Raw genomic sequence first — 11,058 nt, forward strand, 5'->3', positions numbered from 1 at the left:
CTTGACTTACATGTAAGCAACCATGACATTGCATTTATACATCACATGCTATCAAGTCAAAACGAACCGCTGTGCCAGTCAAAACAAGCTTCCGTGATTGATTAGTCCTGCCTGACTTGACGTCCATGACGTACCGCGGTAAAGCATGCCAGATTCATTTGGGAGTCAGCGCCGCGCGACCACCTTCACTTTCTGTCAATGAGCTCCAATTTAACAGACACATTTCTCTCTGCGTTTTATTTGCAAAGACTCAGTAAACAGAATTTGAAGAATTGCACACAAAGGCGTTTGGCGGGTTGTGACACAACAATTGTATAAAGTTGAAGTACAGACAAAAATAAGCAATGGTTGGAAATGCTGGGTCAGGGGCGCAGGAGCGATTTAAAACGGGGACATGTTAGGTCATTACGTCTGTGGAAAGTAATGATTATCTCTCCGAAAGTGAAATCTGTGCTCTGAGTTATGATGATTGCTAAAAATAAAGTTGAGCTAACTTAAAAAATAAGGCAATTTATCACACTCAACTTTTAGAGTTAACTCAACTAATCCACTCCAGTTAAAATCAACTTAAAAACTTAATGAGTATCAGGTAATCTTTTGAACTTAAAACTTCTTGTAAAGGCAACTAAACAATGTTTAGCAATGCACACAGCTACAGTCCTTGTTTTTCCATCTCCATGTTTGATTTTCAAAGTTAACTACGCGACATGGACATCATTTGCCACATTGGCACACAAGTGGAAAAGTGGAAAAAATAAAGTGCTGGTACTCACCAGAGGAGGCGGGGCTTTGTTGGGGGCGTGGTTATGGAGGGGGTTGTTTAATTCAAGAAGGTCCATATTTTAAAGCTCTTTCTAACTTGTACTCAGCCTTAAAACTAACATATAGTTATTTTAAGTGTTTAACTATAGCATTTTTTAAAGGTTTATTTACAAAGCAAGACCATTGATGGCATCTCATTACCATGCAGGCCAATGTTAACTTTTTTCTTTCTTTTTTGAACCCTCTGGGATTCTTCATTTATGGGTCACACTCAGGACTTTCGGGTCAAAGATGACCCGGAGGGCAGGATTAAGATACACATTCTTTTTAGTAAAAGCAATGAAAAATATTTTTTTTCAATAATATTTTTTCTTTTCTTTTTTGGTGTTTTGAGATAATTTTATGATTTATAATTAATATTTATGCAAAAATTATGACCCATTTTTCCCCTTGAATATAATAGAAATTGTATATATATATAATTTTGAATTATTAAAGCTGTATTTCATTTTAGAGTCAAGCCTAGGCCTCATGAAAGCAATTTTTTAAATGAAATTGGTGCCATCCGATGGACACAGCATTTTTATCACGCAATAGCACATTTTTACCACTATAATGGATCTTACGTTTGATAATTAAAAAAAAAAAAATCGTAGCTTCATCGGAATGCTCTGAAACAAAAATAGTCTTTGAGAATCTGTTATTATATATTAAATGGTAATTTGAAGTGTTGCGTGTGTTTTTGTGTGTATAAGTGTGTGTGTGAGTTTTTTTTTGTCTGTTTTGCACTCTTGATGTTTTAGAGATTCACCCTTTCACTGTTGGGTTCTTTTTTTCTGCATCCTGGCTGATTTTAGATTGTATGCACAAAAAAACTCTTTATTTTCATATTTTTGCCAATTTCACATTCATTTCCTATGGGGGTCATTTTTGACCCGAAGGTCCTGAGTATTTTTTTTACGACCACTTAGACTTTTCAAATCCTGTCCCCAATTTTTGTGGGTGTTCATATACCAAGTATCAATACAGTCACCAAGTTTTGGACCATTCTGATGAAGCTACGATTTTTTTTTTTATTATTATAAAACGCTTCGGGTCATTTTTGACCTGAAGTACCCCAGATGGTTAATCTATAGCATTTGTTATGAAAAATAGCAACACAGTTATAAACTATAGCTACCACATGCCACAGGTGTACATCTTTAGTGTAATCTGATGCTGCTCTAAATGTTGTACATGTCATGTCGTGACTACTATGTTGCTCGGAACTGCACCAAGAATTTCACCTGCTGTTGCACTTGTGTACATGGCTGTGTGACAATAAAGTGATTTGATTTTGATTTGATAGTGAAAAATCTATTCCCTTAACTGATTATCTATTATAAATTCTACAACTAGTCAAAATTTACCACAATAAATACAACAGAACGTGATAAACTCTAGTAAATGTGGTCATCATGAGTTTAAAAAGCTTGCAGGATGATGTTTTCCCCTCTTTCATCAGTCATTTTAGTGGCTGTTTTAGCTCATGTTGGACTTTCTCCGTAGTGTTTTACTACATTCTCAATAGAATTCAAATGGGTCGCACATTTTATCATCAGCGTTGCATAGGAGTGGCTCGTGCAAATCTTTGTTTTTACTTGACGCGTCCGCACAAGACCCCATTTCGCTTGCCGTTGTGTCAAGCGGACCCTCGCGCTGCGTAGCCAGGCGAAAGCATAAACAAGGCTGAACACTTTGGGAGCGCGATGGTGAACGCACCTACAGTGATTCGCGCGCCACTTACTTAAACATTTGGGCGTCCGTTATAAAGGCGAGAAGTAGCGGTACGCAAGAAAAGTTGCAGGTACGCTTAAAGGCCCTTTCACAACGGACGCGTAACGAAAAAGCAAAGCGGAAAAAGCGAATATTTTGTGTGCGAATAGTTCACGTCAAAACCTTTCACATCAGCCGTGACGCGAGTTTGCGACGTCTGTGACGTTTCAGAGCTCCAACATTTCAAAACATTCGCAGCGACAGCTGAGAAAACACGGACACTTCATCATTCACTGAAGACGAGCTTTTCATTTTATTTAAAAGACCGAAAAGAAGGTTTTGGGTGCACCCAGTCTTAAAGAACAGAGAGTCTGAAGGGGAGTGTGCTAATCTACAGGAGCTAAAACTTTATCATGACCGGTTCCACACTTACTTTCAAATGTCCATGGGACAATTTGAGGAGCTCCTCCAGAGACAGTAGCAGCGCAACTGACGAGACACACACACACACACACACTTCAGGGAACCAATCGATCCGGAGCTGCTGTTTCCAGTTGAGTCACAATGTAAACATTTCAGTGCCACAGTCATACTGACAGAAACACATTCACTTTCCATAGTCGCGGACACAATTAGGTTAGAAAAAAATCAACGTATTGATTATAATATCGTAATCTGTAGCCTATAGGCTAGTGGGAAAACACAGCTGCATCTGTACAGCTGTAAACACAACTACAGCTGTAATCTCGTGAGAAATGCGATACCTGGCAAAGGTTAATGTTGATTGAATGGCTAGTGACATTAATTGGACATGTTGTCACCTTTGTTTCCTTGTATGTGATTGGTTTAAGCCTATTCTGTCGCTGCGAGTGTTCAAAAAAATCGACATAGAGACGGAAAAAATAAACGTTGTTTTTCCGCCGCAGCACATTCGCGTTCGGTTTGGAAGCTCTCATTACACAAAAAGCTGATCAAAATATAAAACCATCGCGCGAATTATTGAGGACCGCTCCACTTCAAGCACTGGAACTGGCACAACATTGTTGAATGTAAAAATGTTTGTCCAAATAACTCAATTTGTAAAGTTGGGTCAACAAAATTTTTTTGTTCTAACAAATGTAAAAATAGATTGAACAAAGATTATTTGGGATCAGTCTGTTTATTATCTTGAGTGAATTAAACAAGAATGCTCTAAAAGTTGTTTTGTTGACCAAAAGTACTTGTCCAAAACTTGTCCAAATGTTGTCCCAACTATCCAAATTAAGTTATCTGAAGAAACACTTTTTACATTCAACAATGTTGTGCCAGTTCCCAGCATGCATTGCATTGTGAAAAAAAATAGGAGGTAATTATTATTAAAGGATCAGTTCACTTCAAAATGAACATTTCCTGATAATTTACTCACCCCCATCTCATCCAAGATGTTCATGTCTTTCTTTCTTCAGTGGAAAAGAAATGAAGTTTTTTGAGGAAAACATTCCAGGATTTTTCTCCACATGATGGACTTCAATGGGAACCAACGGTTTAAGGTCCAAATCAATGCAATTTCAAAGGAAGGGCTTCAGAGGCTCTGACCAATCCCAGACGAGGAATACGGTCTTATCTAGACAAACCATCGGACATTTTCTATATTTAAATATATATATCACATATATATATTATTTACTTTGTAAACACGAATGCTCGACTTCAGTGTTCTGCTTTTGCATGACGTATGACGTCATCACGTCGGAAAGGTCACGCCGGTGGCGTACGTGGAAGTACCGACCCAGTGTTAAAATGAACGTATAAAAGACTAAATCAAACGCCCTTTACAAAATTAAAGACACAACAACGATGTCAGACAATTTTAAAGTGGAGGAGAACATGAGATGGAGTTTTTCGGCACTGGGTCGGTACTTCCACCTACGTCACGTGTGACCTTTCCGACGTGATGACGTAAAACGTCGTGAAGAAGCACAACACCGAAGTCGAGTATTTGAGGTTAAAAACTATTTTAAAAAATGTTTGGGGGGGGGGGGGGGTGACGATTCTCCGGTAAGACCGTATTCCTCGTCTGGGATCGGTCAGAGCCTCTGAAGCCCTTCCTCTGAAACGGCATTGATTTGGACCTTCAACTGTTGGTTCCCATTGAAGTCCATTATGTGGAGAAAAATCCTGGAATGTTTTCCTCAACAAAAAAAAATTCGACTGAAGAAAGAAAGACATGAATATCTTGGATGAGGTGGGGGTGAGTAAAATATCTGGACATTTTCATTTTGAAGTGAACTAATCCTAACTGGCTTGATTTATGCCGCTGCTGTTGTTGTCACTGTTATTTACCTGTCATATGTTTCAGAGTTCATATTAACTGTTGACCATCATCAATTTGCGTTGACATGAGACATGTGTTGAGGTGTTACAACTTTTGCAACTTATTTGCCCGGGTGAAATGGGTAAACCAAGTGCCTCTAGTTTTAAGAGGCACAATTTGATGTGGTGTAGTTAACTTTGAAAATCAAACAAAAGGATTTGAGTTGCTTGCAATGCTAAACATTATTTGGTTTTAGGTTTAAGTTCAAAAGATTACCTGCTACTCATTAGATGAACCAAAGTTTTTAGGTTGATTTTAACTGGAGTGGATTAGTTGAGTTAACTTTAACAATTTGAATGCGATAATTTGCCTTATTTTTTTTAAGTTAGCTCAACTATCTTTTACAGTGTGTAGTAGAATAACACATCTTTGTAAACTTGCACAGTATTAAACTGTGTAAATGCATCTTTCCTTGCCAATTTTTTCATGCTGCTTCAGAGATTCAATCTTTTTGTGGTTCCTTTGCAATTTAAAGACCACAATAGATCAAAAACACACTGGAGCAAAGCAAAAATAAACAAATATGTCAATAAATCCTGGCGTTCAGCCTCCACAACCTGTTTCTCCTAACCGGCTATAATAATCCCCATGGTTGGGATAATAAATTGGTCCTCCTGGGTTATTGTAATGAGCTTCCCTCCCAAAGGAAAACATGCAGATTGGCGCTGTGAAAATAAATAGTGTGAACGTGAGATCACTAGACTGAAATCATGTTCTGCTTGGCATGTGTCTGTGAAAACAGAACCCAACATCCCAGAAACTCCTGAAAGCTGACTTTACTACACCAGTTCTTCCAAACATGATTTAAATACATAGTTATGCAATGTTGAGGGATCAAGGTGGTGACGCTACTAACTTTATTACATTATATCATGACAGTTGAGGAAGTAATGCTGTCTACTAAAATGTCTTTCATTGGAAATCATTTGGACAGTTCATGTAGAAGCAGCTCAAAAAGAAAGTTTTTAGTTCCTCTGTGGCATTTTGTACAATACGTTTTAGTTAATATGTATTAGTTTTGGTAACACTTTAGTATGGGGAACACATATTTACTATTAACTACGACTTTTGTCTCAATAAACTCATAATTACTGCTTATTAATAGTTAGTAAGGTCGTTTTTGAGTTTAGGTATTGGGTGATTATGGGATGTAGAATATGATCATGCAGAATAAGGCATTAATATGTGCTTTATAAGTACTAATAAACAGCCAATATCCTAGTAATATACATGATAATAAGTAACTAATCATGAGAATTGAACCCTTAAGTGTTAACAATATTTCACGCCACTTTTCATGCCATTAATTCAATTATGGGTAACTTGATGGTCCACTTTAGATATTCTACTAACTATAACTTTGCAACTACACGTCAACTAGCAGTCATTAGAGTAGGGTAACATGGGGAAATGTCCCCCTTAAGAACAGTTAAATTGTAACAAATGTAGATGTAAGTTCAGCTTGTGCAGGATAATGATGCAACAGCCAATGTGTTATTATAGGAAATACATACAAACATTTGCTAATTTAGTTGTTATACAACATATGAAATTATTTAAGGAGGTAAGAAGCCTGGCTAAACTTTTACAGAATGTATAAAGGACTTTTGATATAATTATTATTTATATTTGTAATTTTTTTAAGTGTCATTAATGTAAAATACTAAATCAACTATTCTGTTTAAAATTCAATTTTGACAATTTAGTTGAATAATTGAATGACTGACGACAGAATCCCAGTAAGAGATCCATTTTGAAAGGTAAAATTATTCTGTGACTTATATGATTAACAAATGATATTAACAAATTTAACTGCCCATATTTTAATTGAAAATAAGTCATAATAGCAACACTATGAATGCAAATTGAGCGATTTAACTCACCTGTAGGTTTTAATGAAAGCGAAGATGTCTGAAAAGTACATCGAATTCATGGAAATACTGAATAATAACCACATAAATTACAATAATATTACATTTTAAAATTGACACTAGTAACTTCTGTGCTAATTCTGAGATCTTACCCCACACATCTAATTTTATCTTTTTACTTCAAAATCAAAACTTTAACTTTTACTCCACAAATTTAGAAAACACTGATGTGTCGACAAATTCCCCATTACCAAAAAGACACTTTGATATTCAAAATAATACATCACTCTTTTCCAGAGACACCAAAGTAGATCAATTAACCTAAAAACTGACCAAATCTCACAAATGTTGATATTTAGATGAAACGACTAAATTAAAAATAGCATATTCATTCGTCCAAAGTGCTGAGATGAGATTTTGTGTCATCAACGGTCAGGAGAGAAAAAAAAAAAGTGGTTCATCTTACCCCGACTTACCCTATTAGTAGAGTAGTAGACTGTCTGCTTAAAGGGATAGTTCATGGAAACGGTCTTCCCTGGTGACTGTGGCTCTTTCAGCAGATAATGCGCCGCCACAAAGCACAAATGCTTCAGGAATGGTTTGAGGAGCACAACAACTAGTTTGAGGTGTTGACTTAGCCTCCAAATTCCCCAGATCTCAATCCAATCGAGCGTCTGTGGGATGTGCTGAACAAACAAGTCCGATCCATGGAGGCCCCACCTTGCAACTTACAGGACTTAAAGGATCTGCTGCTAACATCTTGGTGCCAGATACACACCTTCAGGGGTCTAGAGGAGGCCATGTCTTGACGGGTCAGGGCTGTTTTGGCAGCAAAAGGAGGACCAAAAACGATATTAAGTCATAATGTTATGCCTGATTAGTGTATATACTCTCTTTTTTTCAAGCTTGACTGTAGTTGAACTTTAAATCATGCAAATCTTGTAGTTTGGCAGGCGGGATGTTTGCAGTATTTCCCCAGCAGAGCATATGCAGCACATCTGCCCTAAACTGACCCGTAGGAAACACGTTTGAGGTATTTAGGCTGCAGGAACGTGTCCCGTTCTGCTGATTCACCGTCACTCAGTCCACAACCTTTATATTCCTCCGTTAACCACTGTCTCTGCTGAAGGTTTCCACTTAATGTAGTCTGACTGCTTCTGCCCGCTAACTATTAAGAAAGATCTAAAGAAAACGCAGGGTTTATTTGTGGTAATATGTGGCATATTCAAATGTGTGTGTATGTTTTATACCAATAATAGATGAAGTCAGTGCTTAGCAACGCCCTACCAATTTCCATAATGCTCTGACACTGATGACACTGACGACATTGAGTGTTTCATATAATTCCAGGGGGAAATGGAATATATGAAATATCATATTAGTTCAACTAAATATGTATTTACTAGGCACTGTCCTTTGAAGCTTTCAATGATTCACTTTGGTTAAATAGGCAAGAATGGGTTACATTTGAACTCTCTCTCTCTCTCTCTCTCTCTCTCTCTCTCTCTCTCTCTCTCTCTCTCTCTCTCTCTCTCTCTCTCTCTCTCTCTCTCTCTCTCTCTCTCTCTCTCTCGCTCTCTTTTCTGGCTTGCCAATAAGATATGATGGAGTTGGGCAGAGTGGCATGGGAATGGCACTATGGCGGTTAGAGGCCGTATTTTGATTGGCGCCTCGCTCCAAGTCCAGTCTCCACACGCGTCTGCCAAACTGTACACATTCAATCAAACAGCCCCGTTTCCATGGATACTGTAATAAATTAGAAGTGAGCACTATGATTGTCTGAAGCATTTTCCAATTTCCTTGGAATGAAAAGAGTAAATTTAAAATTTACTTGTGTACATAATGGGAATGGAAAGGGCCTGCAACATTCTCAAATTCTGTTCAATTGTTATTTGTATTTTTTTTTTTTAAGTAACATGAATAGGGCTTTATCGTAGAGCATATGACGTATATGAATTATACAGTAATACTATTCAAGTAAGAATATTGAAATGATAAAATGTATTTATTTATGCAGATTATGCATTAGGTTCATGTTACTGAAAATCCAGTAACACTTTACAATAAAGTCCCTTTATTATTAGTTACTGTAATGAGCATTACATTTGTTACAGTATTTATTATTTTTTATTATCATTAGTTAAAGGAACACTCCACTGTTTTTGAAAATAGGCTCTTTTTCCAATTCCCCTAGAGTTAAACAGTTGCGTTTTACCGTTTTTGAATCCATTCAGCCGATCTCCGGGTCTGGCGGTAGCACTTTTAGCATAGCTTAGCATAGATCATTGAATCTGATTAGACCGTTAGCATCTCGCTCAAAAAGGACCAAAGAGTTTCGATATTTTCCTTATTTAAAACTTGACTCTTCTGTAGTTACATCGTGCACTAAGACCGACGGAAAATGAAAAGTTGTGATTTTCTAGACCGATATGGCTAGAAACTATACTCTTATTCCTGTGAGATTTTTGAGCGAGATGCTAACGGTCTAATCAGATTCAATGATCTATGCTAAGCTATGCTAAAAGTGCTACCGCCAGACCCGGAGATCGGCTGAATGGATTCAAAAACGGTAAAACTGTTAAACTCTAGGGGAGTTGGAAAATGAGCCTATTTTCAAAAATAGTGGCGTGTTCCTTTAATAAAAATAGAACTGTTCATTAGTTAGTTCGTGCATTGAATAATATCAACAGATACAACTTGTAACATTACAATGAATAAATGCATTAGTTCATGTTAAGTGTTACCGAAAATCCTCATTTGCCCTGATCAACGCTAATTCTTTGCACCGCCATGACAGGCCGCTATGTCATGCTTGGTAATTCTCATAAAGTAGTTTTCCCATATAAAAATGAAAGCAAAGAAAACAAACACTTAACTGTAAAGCATAACGCAAGCTTTTTCCTGTGCGTCACACGCAGGATCTCTGAGCAGATATTACCTCTCTGCACAGATCTCGGACCTGCGGTCTCACTCAAATCCTGACTTTAAACTAAACACTGAGCGAGAAACCTCAGAGCTGGCCTCAGATCAGTGTTAATAGCTAGCTTCTTCCATCTCCCACACAAACAACGATGAGCAAATGCCTGTTGCATAAATGGCAGCATGGCTCAGTTCCTGACACGCACTGTGAAGAATTCAAACATCCAAACAGGAGATTTGAGCGTAATGAGTCTGAATCAGCCAAAACCCACAAAAACAAACAAACCTCCATAAACACAAATAAACTCAGGCTGAATTATGTCATGCATAATGGAGCACCCTTATATGTTGGCAGTTGTAGAATATGGCAAGGCTTCTGCAATATGCAAAGCAGGCTGTTGTGAGGCGAGTGAGAGAGCATTCTGCTGTCCTGCACGTACCGTTCACACGACTCTGTCAGCATTTCCTGTGTGCCAGTACCTTGTGGTACATTCAAAAACAAACAAATTATGTCAGCTCTAACAGCATGATCTCTAAAGTGATTATCACTACAAATTAGAGTATTCATTTAGCACAATTCATTATTAAAAGTAATAATAACATTAATCAAGAATAAACAAAAAAGCGTAAACAAACACATAAACATAAATAAATAAATACAGTACATATCAGCACTAACAACATGATCTCTAAAGTGATTAACTCTACAAATTAGATTATTTATTTTTTACAATTAATTATTAAAAGTAATGATTTTAAAAAATCAACACATAATTGTGTAAAAATAATACAACTAACTAACTAACTAACTAACTAACTAACTAACTAACTAACTAACTAACTAACTAACTAACTAACGAACTAACTAACTAACTAACTAACTAACTAACTAACTAACTAGCTAACTAACTAGCTAGCTAAGTAGCCAACTAACTAACTAACAATAGGAACGATCTATAAAAAATAATTAGACCCCCTAATATATATTATTGTGTAAAAATAATGAAAACTTAGAAAAACCAACCAACTCACCAATCCAACAACCCACCAACCAACTCACCAATCCACCAACCAACCAACTCACCAATCCACCAACCAACCAACCAACCAACCAACCAATCCACCAACCAACCAACCCAACAAACCAACCCAACAAACCACCAATCCACCAACCAATCCACCAACCAACCAACCCAACAAACCACCGATCCACCAACCAACCAATCCAACAAACCACCCTCCAATCCACCAACCAACCAACCCAACAAACCACCCACCAACAAACCTAACAACCCACCAACCAACCAACCCAACAAACAACCCACTAATCCACCAACCAACCAACCAATCCACCAACCAACCAATCCACCAACCCAACAAACAACCCACCAATCCACC

This window comes from Gobio gobio (assembly GCF_949357685.1).
Source record: "Gobio gobio genome assembly, chromosome: 20".
Classification (NCBI taxonomy): domain Eukaryota; kingdom Metazoa; phylum Chordata; class Actinopteri; order Cypriniformes; family Gobionidae; genus Gobio; species Gobio gobio.